The sequence below is a fragment of the Pteropus vampyrus genome, unplaced genomic scaffold, assembly GCF_000151845.1.
Source record: "Pteropus vampyrus isolate Shadow unplaced genomic scaffold, Pvam_2.0 Scaffold212, whole genome shotgun sequence".
NCBI lineage: Eukaryota > Metazoa > Chordata > Mammalia > Chiroptera > Pteropodidae > Pteropus > Pteropus vampyrus.
In genome coordinates this window covers 887,071-904,563 of record NW_011888993.1, presented here as the reverse complement: position 1 = coordinate 904,563, position 17,493 = coordinate 887,071, and the positions used below count along the sequence as shown (strand labels likewise).

General features: G+C 41.3%; 2 protein-coding genes across 10 annotated transcripts in view; both read left to right on the top strand.

The window, feature by feature from the left end:
• The window catches only part of LOC105300468 (zinc finger protein 14-like), a 72,311-nt gene that overhangs the window by 10,161 nt on the left and 44,657 nt on the right, over positions 1-17,493 (top strand). Inside the window, exons 2-3 of one of the 8 annotated variants that reach the window (XR_002783383.1) lie at positions 10,249-10,936; positions 11,443-11,962. The exons of 4 other annotated variants lie outside the window; for them this stretch is intronic. The gene's annotated coding sequence lies outside the window, so the exon portion shown is untranslated. Of the gene's footprint in view, positions 1-2,429; positions 5,918-10,188; positions 11,411-11,442; positions 11,963-17,493 lie in introns of those variants that run through there. 3 more of the 8 variants (XR_002783381.1, XR_002783382.1, XR_002783384.1) reach the window with 3 other exon arrangements.
• Positions 1-17,493, top strand: part of LOC105300431 (zinc finger protein 709-like) — a 45,528-nt gene that overhangs the window by 9,682 nt on the left and 18,353 nt on the right. The gene's annotated exons all lie outside the window — the stretch shown is intronic.

Here is a 17,493-nt window from a genome sequence, read left to right as displayed (position 1 = left end):
ACTTGAGATGATACATACTTCTCTACATCTCTTTATCTGTACTACACATATATCACTTTTGACTTTAAGTAGTTGTACAATTGTATAAAACATTCCTATTTCCATTAAAATATATTTTGCATCCAGGGGTAATAAGTGACTTTTTCATGTGAAACTTGATATAACTTTAGGTGAAAGAAATTTTTATTCTTACATTCCATTATGTTCCTACTGTATGATCATGATATGAGACCTTTATTGAATCTCTGTTCTTGCCCACTGCTGCAAATACTGGAATTTTGTGACCTGATAGCTACCCTCTCCTTCAGTCTTTATTTATTGAAAGATGTGTCTTTCACATTTGTTAGTGAATTCCACATCTGCGTTCTTCATAGATTTTAATAATTATGGCCAGATCGCCTCATATTATGTTCATAATTTGACTTCTGCTCAATGTCCTTGATTTTGGTTGTATATTGAGCACAATACAGAGTAATGAAGAAAGACTTTGTTATGTGATGATGAAAGCTGATGTCCAGAAGGTTCCACTGAATTGTGTTGTCAGTTTGGGTGAGGTGGGAAACTGTATCCCATTGTCCTTCTGGTTATTGTTTGAGGTAAAGGTCACGAGAAAAGAAAGTTGCCTGAGGTTTGGAAGGCAGAGCTGAAGAAGCCATGAGTCAGTTCTCTGTACTGTCAGGAGACATCAATGCATGGGAATCTAGTGGGCCTGACTTACAGCACAGTCTTCTGAGTCCTGGCTCTGCCCATCTGTGACAGCTCCAACCAAACTCATGGTTGCTGTTAGTTTCTTTATAGGCAGCATGTTGTACAGACTATTCTTGGGCCTCCCGCATCATGGGCTTTCTTTGGTTTTCAAGTTTACACAGATCCTCGCATTTTCCTGTAGCTCTTTGATGTCCATTAGGACACTTTTTCCAGGTCTCTGACCTAGCAATCTCTCAATCTGTCACCCGCTTCATCTCCTAAGACTCTCTTAATTAGATGATTTTTATAAGAAGCATCTTGTTTCTCTGTTGGCAGATATTTTCTTGCCTCCGTCCCAACACATTTAGTGCTGAGCAAAATGTAGGAATCTTACTTCCCAGATTACTTTGTTTAGAAGCTGCACTGATCCTTTATTTCTTGTTTCTAGATACTTCCATTGTTGAAAAAAGCCTTTGTGAATATGTTTGGCACTTTGTGGAAGTTTTCTCTTAGAGCCGAATGCTCTCTAATGGATAAACCCAGTATGTTTAATTATGTTCAATTTTTAGATGTGATTACCAAGTGTTTCTTTCATTTTTAAATTGTTTCAAACAATATGCACTTTTTTAAATGGACTTTTTTCATTGTTTCTTAGGTAGCTATTATTATTCAGTTTTTTCAAAAATGCTAAATACCGACACATACTACGTTTTATATTTCATTAATTGAGAGAATATGTTAATCCATTCTAAGGAAGAACTTATTCTCATAAATGTGAAGATTTTCACATATTCTGGGATAATAGTAATAAATAAATATACCTTTTGAAATTATTTCCTGGTATGTTTTCCCTTAACTATCACTTTTAAAAATAAAAATGACTTTTTTATCATAATACTGAAACCTGACTATTGCTATGTCAGTGGTTGCCAGCCAGACACCAGGAGTCATGCTCCTGCAGTTCAGAAATGTGGGAGAGGAAGCTAATGTACATCTTCCCTAGTTGTCTGTGGATAGCTGGGACAAGCGGTCTTCTAGGTGAGGTGGGCTCTTCAACATGGTGGAAGTGAGGTAGGAGACGCAGCTTTAGTTTTTAGGCATAAGGGCCTTGAGTAAACTCTGCTAAATTCTGGAAATTCTGTCTTTAACTGTTTGTTTTCAAACATCTTTTAGAGTTGTTGTTGTTTATTTTTAATGGAAAGCCGATACCAGAACAGAACTATCTCTGTCTTATTCCTCGTTGCTGGTAACCTTGCTGATATCCACAGGGTTTTTGTTCCCCTGGTGGATGGGAATTGACTGATAATGCTACTGCCCAGTGATGGTCCCTTGTATTGTTTCACTGGTAAAAAAATGGGTATTGCTATTCTCTTTTCATCAGCTGGCTTACGGTTCTGTTGCTTTGCCCTCAGGGGACAAAGCTCGGTTTCTCTTTGTCAGGTGGCCTTCAGAGATGTTTCTCTGGCGCTATGCATGGTGCAGATGTTGTATTTTCTATGGACCTGAGCCAGAACCACGCTGTTGCGGTGGGGTTTTTTTTATTGTTAAAAAAACATTTACTTTGCATTTTATACAGAACAACCTGAAGTCTGCATCATGACAAGTTACCCAGGGGTTTATAGACAGTGTGTCCACCTCAACAGCGTGTTCCCTGCTGTGTAAGGGAAGCACATCTCAGGGACTGGAAAGAGGACATAGAGAGAGGATATAGTCTGTAATGGTAACCTGTACCACCTTTGCAGAGAGGAAGCTTGTACCCGAGCAGTTCCAATCATTGTCAGATGGACTTTCCAGCGTCATTGATTCATCAAGAAATAAGACCATTGTTCATGGAGACACCAACACTCATGCGGCTCGCCATGGCTGCATGGACCGGTCACAGCACGGGAGGTGTGGGTCACAATCCCACGGTGGGATTCCACCAGTGGCGGAGAAGAGTCCATCCTTGATGTTTTCCACAGGAGTCTTGCCTTTTGATATCAGAACCAAGAAACTCATGCATGGTCTCAAAGCTTTGTTTGTGTAGTTAACGCTTCCCTGTGCGTAGAGGGTTTTCCTTGTGGACATACAGTTCGTGGGCCTCCTGTACTCCTCCGAAGCTGACTCTGGAGTTTTGGAGGGATGTCTTCTGAGTGCTTATTGGGAGTATGAGCCTGCCCCTGTCCTTTGTGCCTTCAGGGGTTAGCAGCCATTTGCATTGGCTGAGGGGGCACAGGAAGGCTCAGAAACATAGTTCATTATATCGAGGTGCTAGAGAGTCACTGCATGCCAGGATGGGGTAACACCATGGCAGAAGGGAAAAGGGAAGGATTAGTGAACAGAAAGCATGAAGTTGTTTCTTGAAGGGTGGCTTGGCATCGTCCAGAGCTTTAGTGGAACTTAGTGTGATTTTCTGACTGCTGTTGAAAGCGTGAATGGTTTGGAGAGTTTCTACGGGTTGGAACTTAACTCTGAGTGAATGGAGCTACACAGTAATAGGGGCAATACGGGAATAACGCCAAGGGAGTGGGCACAACCGAGCAAGTGGGGAGCCAAGTGGGAATTTTATAAAGGAAGAAAAGAGTAACATTTCTTTTAAAGTTAAAATTGTTTATGTAGAACCTCGCAACCTCATAAGGGTGACCATAGAATAATACGATTAATAGCTTTTCAGGATTATCACTCAGTAGAAATGGTCAAAGTGAAAACTTCTTAAACTTCATAACCTTTCACATTAAAAAATTATCTGGGGATGCATGTTTTACCAGGAGCTTCCTCCCAGCTCTAGGACTTGGAATAGGCCTCAGTCCACCTTTCGAAGACATGCAATTTCACATATTGGAAAGAAACTCTATGAATGTGACCAGTGTGGGGAAGCCTTCATTCAGTGATTCTCCCTTCAGGCACATGCAAGAATACACACTGGGGAGAGATTCTGTAAATGTAAGGAGTGTGGGAAAGTCCTTTCTTCTTTGTCCTCTTTACGAGGTTCATGTGAGAACACTCACAGGGGAGAGACCCTATAATTGTAAGGAGTGTGGGAAAGGTTTTTGTCTATTCTCCACTTTACGAAGACATGTGAGAATGCACTCAGGAGATAAACCCTACAAATGTCACCAGTGTAGGAAAGCTTACAGTTGTCGAGCGTCTCTTAAGTTACATGAAAAAAAAAAAAACACACACATGCTGGAGAGAAACTCTGTGTATGTAATTAGTGTGGCGAAGGTTTCTCTAATTTGTCCTCTTTATGAGGATATGTGAGCTCTCACAAGGGGTTTAGACCCCATAAATGTAAAGAGTGTTGGAAAGATTTTTATCTATCTCCCTCTTTACAAAAGTATGTGAGAACACACTCAGGAGATAAACCCTACAAATGTGAGCAGTGTGAAAAAGCTTATAGTCATTGAGTCTCTGTGAAGTCACATGTAAAAATACACATTGGAGAGAAACCGTGTGAATGTTAGGAGTATGGGAAATCCTTCAGGCATTGTTCCACCTTCCATACACATGCAACAGCACATAGTAGAAAGAAACCCTATGAACATGAACAGTGTGAAAAGCCTTTAGGCAACAATGGTACCTTCAGACACATGTGAATACACACTAGGGAGAAACCCTATAAATGTGAGCAGTGTGTGAAAGCCTTCACACAGCGAATCTCCCTTCAATCAAATGTAAGAATACACTGGGGAGAATCTCTGTAAATGTGAGAAGTGTGGGAAAGGCTTTTCTTTTTTGTCTTCTTTACGAGGTCATATGAGGATGCACTTGGGAGATAAACCCCAGAAATGTGAGCAGTGGGGGTAAGCTTATAGTCATCAAGCCTCCCTTAAGTTGCATGTTAGAGTCACCAAAGTTAGAGTCAGAAATGCCCACTAGGGAGAAACTGTATCTATGTAAGGAGTGTGGGAAAGTCTTCAAGCAGAATTCCACCCTCCATTCACATGCCAAAGCACATACTGGAGCGAAACCTAATATGAGCACTGTGGGAAAGCCTTTCATCATGAATCAGTTCTCTATAAATGTGCAAGTGCACATATTGGAAAGAAACCATATGAATGTGAAAGGTGTGGAAAAGCCTTTGGGCAACGACATCACCTTCAGTCACATGTGAAAACACACACTTGGAAGAAACCCAATGAATATGAACATTGTGGGAAAGCGTTCACACAGCGAGGCTACCTTCAGTCACATGGGAGAATACACACTGAAATCCTATGAATGTCAGCATTGAGGGAAAGCCTTCAGGTTTTCCACATCTCTGCGAAATAATTTGATGATACAATTCTGAATGCAAGTACTGTGGAAGAGTCTTTTCTCCTTTAAAATCTCATGATCAATGTAAGCAATTGCACTGGAGAAAAACTTTATAAGTGGAAAGAAAGTGAGCTGCCCTTCAGCATTTCACTTATTTTTATACATGGAAATTCAGCAGGACAGACATCTAATGTTACAAATAAAATTTGCCTCTGTAAGTTCCTCATTGTTAATAGGGATTCCCTTTATTTCTAGTTCATGTCGCTGATCTAAACTATATATATCCTTCATGTCTTCTTTCATCTCTACTACATTTATTATATTTAAGGAACTGTCCAGTTATATAAAACTTGCTTCACAAATTTCCTCAAAGATGAACACTTCTGGAGGAACACATATTTTCTAAGCCTCAGAGTAAAAACACTGTCTGCAAATGAGGAAAATCAGAAATGATGGTGGTTAAAGGTCTGATGACAGGTCCTTATAATGCAATTGAGATGGAATTTTTTTTATTTCTGTAACATCCATTTTAGAATTATGACTGGTACCAGAACATAACACATTTTAAGAAACTTTATGCAAATATACCCAAAAAAGAGTTTCTTGTCACTTTTACTTGACAGTGCATCTCATGAAATTTACCATGTACTTAAAATTATATTTGTAAAAACCCTTCGCTCTTTTAATAGAAAGGACAGTCCTCTTGAATAAAAAAAGACCTAATATAACACAGAATCTTTGTTTTCTACGCTGATTACAAGAGAGGGAATGACAGACCATTTATCATTTCTCCTAAGAGTAGACCAAGAAACAAGCTGCTAACATTTTGGTTTTTTGAAACAGTGATGTCCTTGTCTCTCTGACTCCTTCTGGTTGCAGCCTGCTCCCTCTGTCATTGGGCCTTTGGCTGATAGCGCTGCTGGGTGCCCCTCACAGCTGGGATGATCAGGAAGTAACTCCGCTGGGGGTGAGAGTCGCAGAAAGAGCCCCTCTCAACTCCTCCAGAGGTAAAAGAAGCCTGAAGTCCGCACTTTGTCAGACAGATTCGAGGTTCCATTGGTTTCTTGGCTCGATCAGCACTTTCTGGATCCATGACCTTTCCTGATCCCCAAGTCTGACCTTTGATTTGGCTTGTCCCATGACAGGCGCATGGCCTCCGGCTGGAAAACAATTTGGGATCCTTGCTGGAGAGGCAATGCTCGTGGCGGCGAGTTCCAGCTGGGATTCCCTCTGCGAGTCCCGAACAGCAGCCAGGGCTGTATTGCATCAGGGACTAGGGAGGGTCATTATCCAATAGGTGGTGACTGCCCTGGGCACATGGCTCATCTGGAATAAGGACACATCCTTGGACTTTGCTGCACTGTTTGGGGAGTCCGTGGCACAGTGGGATCCCTTCCCAGATGCCTGGTGTCCTCTCCCTGGGACAGTGTCATCGGCATGTCACAGACACTGTCTGAGGCGAGAACAATGGGATTGTCCCAATCTGTTTGTGCTTCTGTATCTTTGTGATCAGCTGGGCTCCATGTGGAAGTTGGGTCTGTCCCATGGGGTGGAAATCCAGCAACTCCCTTCCCTCCGTGTGAGCTTTTCCCACAGGCTGGGCCCCTGTGTTCTGCCTCTGTTTGAGGGGTCCCTGTCTGGGACAGGGATGGCTGTGGGACTTATACCTGATTCGTCAGCCGGTTTGTTAGTGTTCATTCGTTTTGCATTTGACTGTGCACTTTGTAACCGGCCTAGTGGCCCTGAGGCTATGTTAAGAGTGTCCTCAATGTCTATATACGTGTGCCATCAATATGAGGTGGTTTTCTACTTCTGGATGGTATCGTTAAAATTAATCGAAAGCCAAGAGCTTGTAACGATTGTGTTTTTAAAAATTCTCGGAATGAGAATTCACGTGACTGGGAAATATTTGATGTTAAACTGGTTCGAGTAGGGTTTGGTTGAATGTGATGCAGGACAGGGAACTCTTTCCAAGTTGGGGAATCAAGCCTTGACCTGAGAGAGAAAATGGCCTTTTTCCTGAGCGTGAGGAAGAATCAAACATACACCAAAGTTAGAGTCAGAAGGGAAGTTTCTTAGAGAAGGGGAAAAGCACAGACATGGGAAAGCAAAGACAAAAAGCCAAGACAAGAAAAAAGGCCTGGAGTCTTGGGGGATCTAGTTTATATGTCATGTAAACTAGAGTTAGAGTTCTCGTGAGTTAGAGTTTAAAGACTTTTTACCCACTTTCCTTCGATATGGGCTGACAGTGAAGAAAGACAAGAGTGTGTAGCATGAAAAACCTGCTGGCAACTCCCAGCCTTTGATCTCTAGGTTCCTCATAGTTTTAGCCTTAGAGAATAAACTATTTTATTTTGTAGGACACCACTGGAAGATTCTTTTCTTGTTTTCCCTTCACAGTGTGGGGAAATGGGTTGTTAGCAATCTCAGCAGAAATCTTCCTTTGTTCTGCAGGTTTATCTGTAGTCTGGCCTCTGGGCTGATCAGCATATTGCAGTCTTCGAATATAGCTTAATTTTTACATTTTAGTTTTCTTGCCCCCTTCCTACATGAAATAAACATGTCATTTTGAGTTATCAACATTGAATATTGGATTTTTGTTTTACTTGGCTTTGCAACACTGAGATCGTGTTATCTCTGTCACAAACTTGTCAGCAAAACAAAAATAGCTTACTATAATTGATATTAAAATGTCAGTATTGAGAAGTAATGAATTAAATATATTTATAATGAGAGATAATACTTTTCAGTAAGAATTACATCAATGATATATAGGCTTACACAGTTTTCCAAAATCTGTTGTTAAGTTGAAACGTTAGAGTGTTACTAAGATAAATGATAAAATTATTAAATGACTACATATTTTGCAGTAACATGAAGTATTGAAACATTACTTACTAGTTAAGTCTAAGTTTACCTGCTTTGGCTTCTTAGTACAGAGAAACTGAAAGGTAAATTTGAATCTGGTAATGAACATGTCTTGTATTTTATTAAAAATGTATTTTTTAAAAGAAATTGTGAATATATTTGCCCATTAAAGATTTTATGTTTTAAGAAAATATAAAATGTATTTATAAATTTGCCAATTTAAATAATGGTAATGGCTTACTTTTTAGTTGTCAGTAGAAATTGAGGTTCCTAAGAGTTAAAATTTTAATTGACATAGAAAGGAATTATGTTTTTGGTAATAGAAGGTATAAGGTCTAGAGATACATTTTGAAATAAGGTAAAGAAAGTGGTTTGTCCTAATGGTTACTTCTGAATGAGCGAAAAGACTGAAACTAAACGGTACTAGGGAAGTAGTACAAGGTTTTAAAGAGAGATGGAGAGGGAATTTTACATGTGGTTAAGCTGAATAAAATTAGAATGAAGTTAGAAAATAAATTTAAATGTCAAAAGTAAGCTGATACAGAATAAGGTTTGGTTGTTTTCTACTCTGTTAAGAAGGCAAATATTTTTCTCTTTGTATTTGACTCCAGATAACATATTATGATATCAGTTCTGTCTAGGAAACAAAGATTCTTTTTAATTGAAATAGTCTGTGTCTTAATCAGGTCCTTGATTATTTAAGAAAACAATGATTTCAATCCTAAGAACTAAAGTTATACTACTAATAAACACCTGTCTTCGTTTAGATGATTTTTTGTTACTTTAGATAGATAATAGTTTCATAATGTTATATGATGTTTTTGTTCAAGTATATTTGACAACTTTCCCAGGGTTTATATTCTAAAAGAAAACTTTTTCTTGACCTGGAAATGGCTTGGGGTTACTCCCTTCCCCTGGAGTACCTCAAAGATTTGTTCTCTCTCTTCCTATTAAGAATTTTCAAAGTAGTCAGGCCCCTTTGATATACTAAAATTAATTGGGAAGCTTTGTGAAATACAACAATAATGATGTGTTGTATGCATATACTATTATTGAAATGGTTGTTCTTGAGATATAAACATCTCCAAGAATTTACAGTTTTGTTATAATATATTGGCAATTCTAACTGTTTTCTTAAAACATTATGTGTTACAGAAAAGGAAGTTCCTTTGTCAATTGCATTATAAGGAGATTTATTACTGCATGATTTAAAGGTTTTTTAAAAGTTATATACAGACAGCCATTGTTTTATTCTGATGCTTTTGCAAATATATTTCACCATCAAAAGTATCCATGGAGAGGACCGACTTATTGTACAATATAATTTTCTGAGAATAAGTTTTTAGATCATATTTTTAAACTGGATGGAGATTTAGAGAATTCTTAGAAACAATTGGATTCATGAAATACTGGCACATGATCCAGATAAATAAGAATAAATGGTATAGGACTGAATGAACTGAGAATGTTTATATATATATAATATTTTGTTATATTATCGATTTTTAAAAATCTTTGTCCAAATATAAGGAAGTCTCTTTTTCTGAGAAGAATTTGGTAAATCATACCTTTTGTAAGCAGTATTGAAACGTTTTTATTTTCCCCCTACCTGATACCTCTATAATTTAGAAACTCTTAGTGAGTAAGTATTGCTATTTTCATGGCAACATGATTGTCTGCTTAAATTCAATAAGATTCTTTTCTCTTTATGGGAGGACACAATTGGAAACTAGTTTTATTACCAAGGCTTTGGCTAGAATATCATGTTTGGGAGAGCCGCGTCCAGACATGGATGTGACCAGAAAGCTTGAAAGAATTACAATTTACTTGGGATGCCAATAAAAGTCCCTTGGGAAACCAGTTTGGTTTTTTTTTTTTAGGATCAAAGGTTGCATTTCCGGTAGATGGCAAAGGAAGAACCTCAAGACATTTTAGGGACCTTTGGAACCTGAGGAATTCAACCAAATCTATAGGCATTGCAGGCAAAGTCTGATGGCATGTATTTGATTTGGCTTCTGAACATTGAGGGGCTAATTCAAGTTCAGTTAGGAGATTCAATATGAAAATTCCAGCAAAGCAGATTTATATGAGCCTGTATAATCACTTACTATTTATATTGTATTTACATAAGAAATCAGACCAAATTCATTGAAACAATATTTATACAGTAAATTACTCTTATTTTGGCTATCATCGATAAAAATGAGGGTGATTTTAAAGAGGGAAGTTATGCTTCTGTAGAAACTATAATACACACTTGTGGATATTAGATTTTAGTTTAGTTGTCTAAAATTTTGGTTTCATCTGTATACTGGACTGGATCATGAATTTTTCTAGATTCTTAAACATTCGGCTACAACCCTCCAAACTAATAATTCCTTTTTCTGCCATTCTTAGACTTGGAATTATTGAGAATGTAAACTTTTTCTAAGCCTTGCAATTGCAAACTGCTTTCAGATGACATGTTATAAACATCAGAAATTGCCACAGAGGCTCATGCTTGAACGACCTCCGTGACAGATGTTGCGTAGTCCACCCAGAGTTGACCAGAACACCTGACGACGTCATCAGAGACATTTAAACTGCACAGCAAGAGAAACTACCAGATAGTCACCACCGACCTTCATTCCAGCAAAAGCGAAGCTTTGAGCTTTCACTGAGAAATCTCCACTGACAGCCTGACAGACTCAGAAACTGGTTTGCTCTGATTCTTAAACTTTGTTGTTGTTTAGTGTTCAGAGACATACATACCTGTTACTAAGTGCCAGGTTGCTTGCCTAACAATATAGGCCTCATTTTAGGAACCCGTTGCACCACCGCCTCCTGTGATGAGACCCAGCAGTTTAATTGAATGGACTCAATCTCAGGACTGAATGGTGGGATTGATAGATTATGGAGACATGTATCAACTTACCTTCTGAACTGTGATAGTGTTGTTTAAAGTTTCAAAGGTCGGACTGAAGGTAGCTAAAGTTTTGCCACCTGGAAGCTACCTTTTGGGATTTTGATTTTAAGCTGCGTATTCAGAAATGAGACTCAGGAAGAACATTGGGACCTCCTCCTTTCTGCTGGAGAGATTCGGCTGGAAAGGCCTGCTCCAAGAATGGACGCCTAAGATGTCCCCTCACTGACTTCACCACATCTAGTAAGTAGGGCACTCCAGGCAGACGTCTGTTAGCCAGGCCCCCTGTCCCCTTGTTTCTGAGTTGTCCAGCAAGAATGTGGCTGACTCGTGTGTCCCGCTCTTCCTCTACTACCTGTAGTGCCCATTCTCACTTCTGAAATCTAAATCCCGTTATTTCCCTTGTGTTGAAGAGACCTTGCCTGCATTTTGATCCTGAGAAGACCAAGTAGAGGCCTACAAGTCTGAGCATCCTCACCCTGGGAGACATTTTCACGTGATATCATAAAAAGTGGATAGCTATTAATGACAGAATGAGATTCTGAAAATGTGTCACTATCTTTTGACTTTATGATGGTTTTGCTGTCAGGAGTCAATGTTTAAAAACCAGGGGTGCCTTCTTACACCATATACAAGAATAGACTCAAAATGGATTTAAAACTTAAATGTAAGACTTGAAACCATAAAACTTCTAGAAGTTATTTCTAGAAATAAACTCTCTGATATTACTAACAATAATTTCTTTTCAGATGTATCTCCTTGGGCAAGAGAAACAAACAAAAAAATAAATGCGACTACATGAAACTGAAAAGTTTTTGTACAGCAAAGGAAACCATCAACAAAACAAAAAGACAACCTATTGATTGGTAGAACATATTCGGTAATGATACATTTGATAAGGGGTTAATATCCAAAACATATAAAGAACTCATACAACTCAACGAAGAAGCAAACAATCCAATTTAAAAGTGAGCAGAAGACCTGAACAGATATTTCTCTAAAGAAGACATACAGATGGCTAATAGACATATGAAAAGATGCTGAAGATCGCTAATCATCAGAGAAATGCAAATTAAAACCACAATGAGATATCACCTCACACCTGTCAGAATGGCTATCATCAATAAATCAGAAACAATAAGTGTCGGTGAGGATGCTGAGAAAAGGGAACCTTCATACAGTGTTGGTGGGATTGCAAATATGTACAGCTGCTGTATAAAAGAGCATGGAGGTTTCTCAAAAAATTAAAAATGGATATACTTTTTGACCCAGCAATTGCACTTCTGGGTATTTAGCCAAAGAATACCAAAACAATTACTTGTAAAGATCTATGCACACCAGTAATCATGGCAGCACACTTTACAATAGCCAAAATATGGAAGCAACCCAAATGCTCATCAACAGACATTTGGAGAAAGAAATTATGGTTCATATATGCAATGGAATATTACTCGGCCATTAAAAGAAATCCTACCATGGATGGACCTAGAGGTTATTATGCTGAGTGAAATAAGTCAGACAGAGAAAGATAAATACCATATGATTTCACTTACATGCAGAATATAAGGAACAAAAAGAACTAATAAAAAACAGACTCACAAATATAGTGGACAATTTGGTGATGGACAGAGAGGAGGGAGGTTGAGAGGATGGGAGAATGGGGTGAAGGGTTAAAGAAGTACAAATTAGTAGTTGATAGATGGTCATGGGGATGGGGAGCACATCATAGGGAATGCAGTTAGCATTGATATGTTGGCTAGGTGGAGGGCCAGGGGAGGGAGGGAGCAAGTGGGGGATTGTTTTATGAACTATATAGATGTCTAACCAATGTACCGTATACTGGAAATTAATTAAATAAACAAAATTTTAAAAAACCAAGGGTGAAGTGTGATATTGTGATTTATAAGAAATATACATATTTCATCATTCAGATAACCAAAATGGAGTCCTCAGATATATTTGGGGTTAGCAGCTCTGTTTCACAGCTCCCAAACCCGTGGGATTTCCTATAGTGACCATACAGAAAGTATACTTTGTCATGTTAATGGTGACTTGGAAAGCATCTGAGGATGGTGCCTGTGGAGTCAACATGTGCTTATAGGGTTGGGGTTTTTGTTTTTAGCTTCTGACCTTCAGGGAGGAAAGTGTGGGCCAAGCTTAGTTCAGTTACCAATGACCAATGATGAAGTTAAACCCAGAGAGTGGGTCTGGGCAGATTCTGGGGTTGGTGAGCAGGGGCAAATGTGGGGAGAGGGGTGCGCAGGGGAGGATTAGTTGCTCCACAACCTTTCCCAAAGGAAATGGGTTGACAAAGTTTTTAAACTATAACTCACAGGTTCTAAAGAATGAGACAAAGCTGAATTTCCTGAATACTCAGCCCCCTACTCACTGTCTTTCCAAGTCTCTCTTGGTCCCACTTGCTCTCTGCTTGTGAGAGGAGACCATATTTTTCTAATAAACTTTTGACTTTAACTTTGAAGAGTGTGTGTTGAATTCTTTCTACACTCTCCGCCAAAGGACCCTCTTCTCTTGGTACAGGGCTTGGTCTCTCCCTTGGGGAAATTTGCCCTGTCCTGCATCAAGTCCATCAGGCAGGCCAGCACATCACGACTCCAGGTGTCCACCCATGCCATCACTGTCCTCTTGCCTCTGCTGTCCTTGCTCCCCGCTCACTCTGCTCCAGGGACACTGCCCTCTGGCCAACCTTCAAGTATCCAAGGGTCCCTCCTTCCTTGGGAAGTGCATTAGTTTGCTCAGGCTGCTGTGACAAAGTGCCACAGACTGGGTGGCTGAAACAATATATGCTCTCTCATAGGTCAGGAGGCTGGACGTCTGAAATCATGGGGTCCATATGTGTTGCAGGAAGCGACACCCAACGGAGGAAATTTGGATGCTCAGACAACTTTGTTAGAGGAAAGAGAGTTTATTAGGCTGGAGGAATGCACAAAAGGTTTCTTACAGCTTATATACCCACATTCCCTGGCAGTGTCCATGCAAAGAGCACGTGATTCCTTTGTCTGAGGGTCTATGTGCATTTCCTGACTCAAGATGGGAGGGGGAGTTTCCGGTGGAGGCTGGCAGAGGGAAGGAATTGCTGGACCACCAGTCCTATCTATTTACAGATGGTTAGGTGTGGCAAGATTTCCAGAAGGCCATTTAAAAATCTATAGGGTGTGGTTAGTCTACAGCCAACCGAGTCGGTTATTTCTGCAAGCCCTTTCCTTTGCATTTTTCAGATGCCTCCTCTCTTACATGGGATGATTCTGTTAGGTAGCTAGTCAGACAAGAGTGACAGCGGAACAAAGGAATAGGAGTCCCACTCTGTAACCATAGAAACTTCCCTTGAAGACCTTCCTTATGGACCTTTCAGAAATATCTCCCTTTTAGGGTTATAAATCACCCCAAATCCTAAAGCTCAAAGGCCATAAAAGCTGCTGGCCTAAACCAGCTACAAACGCATGCGCCGAAAGTACTTCCCCTAAAAAGCGGTGAACACACAATGCCTTACCGTTAAATTGTACACCTGAAACTTACAGGATTAAACAATGTCACCATAATAATAAAGTAAAAAAGAAAGTACTGATTCTACCTTCAGCCTCATTATACCATCATAATCTCATGACTATGCCTGGAAGTTCATGAATCTAATTATAACAGACTGAATTCTGGGTAAGCACATGCACACTAGGCAGTTATATAGCAGCCATGCATCGATCAAGTCAGCCTCACCTACCAATCACCTAGGAATGGCTATAGGACCACCTTATCACGGTCCCCAAATATAATGCAGACCTCTCCCCCGGGGTTACAGCTCTCCATCTTCCCAGACTGTAACCTGTACCGCCTCCTTAGGAGAATGTAACCTCATTTCCATGTGGCTAGCTGGTTTTAGGCTTGACCTGTCTTCTACCTCATAATATGCTTTTAATAAACAAATATTTCTCATATTCACTGAGTTGAAATTCATTTCTTCGGCAGTGAAAAGGATCTAGAGGTGTGTGAGTTACCAGAAATCCAATCGCTCCACTGGTAACAGTTCCACCTGGAGGCTGAGGGAGACTCTGACCCAGGCCTCTCTCCCAGCACCTGGAGGGTGCCAACAATTGATTGTATTTCTCGGCTTTTGGAAAGGTCACAGTAGCTTCTGCCTCTGCCTTCACACGGTGCCCATGTCTGTCTTCCGTGCAGGTCTCTGGGTCCAAATGTCTCCCTTTTTATAAAGATCCCCATCACTGGATTGGGGCCGATTCCAGTCTAGTAGGACCTCGTCTTGACTGCATCTGCAAAGTCTATTTCCAAATGAGGTCAGATTCTGGGGCCCCAGGTAGATGCAAAATTTGGGGAGACGCTACTGAACCTAGTATATACACATACATGTACTCGATTATATTTCACAGTCATTTCCAGTGTCAACCTCCAATGTTATCTAAAATAGTTATTTTACAGTTTTGGTTTACTATTCTCTGGACTCAGATGTGTACTGTGTTTTTGTCTCTCATCTGCTCAAAGTGCTGCATGTTTCTGTGCTACGGTCAAAGGTCAATGAAATCAACACGTAGATGTGGTTACTCAGTGTAAGTGCCACGTGGCCTCCATTTCCCAGAATCCCTGTCATTGGGACTCAGGTTAGAATTCAGCAGTGGCCTCACTGCGTGGTGTTTGGGAGGTCCGAGTGAAAAAGCCACTACCCTCAGATTTGGGGCCACCATACGAACACACACTCCACTGCACTGGGCTTCCTGGGCGGCAGCTGCGGCTTGTGCTCTGCTCGACAGCCCGGTCAGGCAGGTATGTGCCCCAAGATGGTCAGAATTCCAGGGGTGCAGCCACCTCAACATTGAAGGATCCGGCTGCAAGTGTATCTTCAGAGAAGGACATCTCCCTGTGCAAGTCTAAATACTCATCTTTCCGGCCTTACTTAGCTTCCTGCTGTTCCCATGGCATCTGGTTACAGTCTGAGCACTGGATGGAAGTGTCTTTTTACAATGGGCTCTGTCGTGTGCTTGGCACAAACATCAGCCCCACTGACAGCTCCGTGGGCAGTTGCTTCTCTCTAGTTAGTGGGGACTGCCAAGGTGTGTCTGGCATCCTCAGGGAAGGGATTGCGTTTACCCTAAACAATGTATAGAGCGCCAGTGGGACATGTCCAGCACTCTCTGTCTCTCTGAAATTACTAATTTGGACCCTAGCACTTGGCCTGTAGCTACTACCTTTCATAACACTGGGTAAGGGTGTTCATTTTCTGTAAAGCAGACAACACACGACGCATTACAAATTGCTAACAAGGGGCAGAAACCCTCCGTGATGACAAACATGGGTGAAAACACTAAAATAGGGGATGGATTCATGTGGCTAAGCCTAAATTATGGGCAGTGAATCACCAGAGCCCCCCTCTGCTGGGAACGAATAAATCACGCAAAGCAATTTCATCCTTACTGTACCCAACTTATGGGATGGCTCTCTTCAGAACTATGTGTTCACACTTTGACTTGAAAGGACAGTGACCAGTTTGGCTCTGATTGGCTGGGTCGCCCAGGTATTTATTGGGTGTCTCAATATGGGACACGGTGACTAGGTGACATGAACTTACTACAACGGCTGCATCCTGGCTGGATAGGTCTTTACACTCGGGGGTAGTGTTGGCAGAAGAAAGAATCAGGCTCCCACTGCAGCTGCAAAACTTCCTGTCCTAGATGGATTCGTTCTGCATTTCAATGGAATGATCATTTAATTAATTTTACTGGCCCTGCAATTGGAATAGAGAATTTAATTTTGCAAACAAAAGCATACGCTAAATTCATACAGCATTCTCTTAATGTGAGTGGCCCATCTGTCCGTACTGAATATTGAAGCGGCCTTAATGAGCAAAGCGGTCCCACAAGATAGAATGGGTTTTTCACCCTGTGCCATCGTCCAATCCGAACTGTGTTTTATACGAGAGAATTCTGCCCATATTCTTCCTTGTTCGCTCACAGAAAAATTCAAGTAAATACCTAAGTGACCCAACCCCAAGCCTGAATGACTTGTTAAAACAGTGGATTGGGCCAGGGGCGGGGTGGGGATGGGGGTATACTGTTACTGACACCTGCATTGTTTCTTTTAACTTGTCTCCTGGCGTGTATGAGCCTGTACTGCCGTAGATTGTACCTGCAACAAGGTAAACTGGCAACTAACTAAGCCACCTTCACGCCACTGAAGCTTCTGGCTGACCACTCCGGGCACCTCGTGGAAGGCTCGCGAGAGTGTGAGAGCCGGTCCCGAGGGGTGCGGTGTGGGGGGGAGAGGCTGTTCCATGAGCTGACCGCTGTCCCGCCTGAGAGCTGGACGCTGGTCCGAGGGGACTGCGCACTGCAAACCCCGCGGGGATGGTCTGAGGGAAGCGGGCTACGTTCGGACATGAATCAGCACCCTCGGCGGCCTCCGTCGTCTGATCTGGTCCCCTTGGGCCGTCACGTCAGTCTCAAAGGACTGTGGCTCTTCATCGAGCAAACAAACAGAGAGGCGGGTCAGAAGCGCAGTACGGGGCAGAGGGCGGAGCCGGGAAACGGCTTAATCAAAGACTGTGGAAGGTCCTGACCTCTTGACATTCAGTGAGTGAGAGGCATTGCGTCCAATTAGGTAGCGGAGTTCCGGGCATCGTGCAATCAAAGTCAGAGGCGGGTCCGCCTTTGTCGCCTTTGACTCCCAAAGCTTGAGTCTGTGCTTCCTGTACTTGCTCCTGGGACCTCTGGGGACCTGTCCTTGCCGCATTCACCTGCCCAGGCTACAGTACAGCTGGCACAAATTCCAGCGTTTTGACT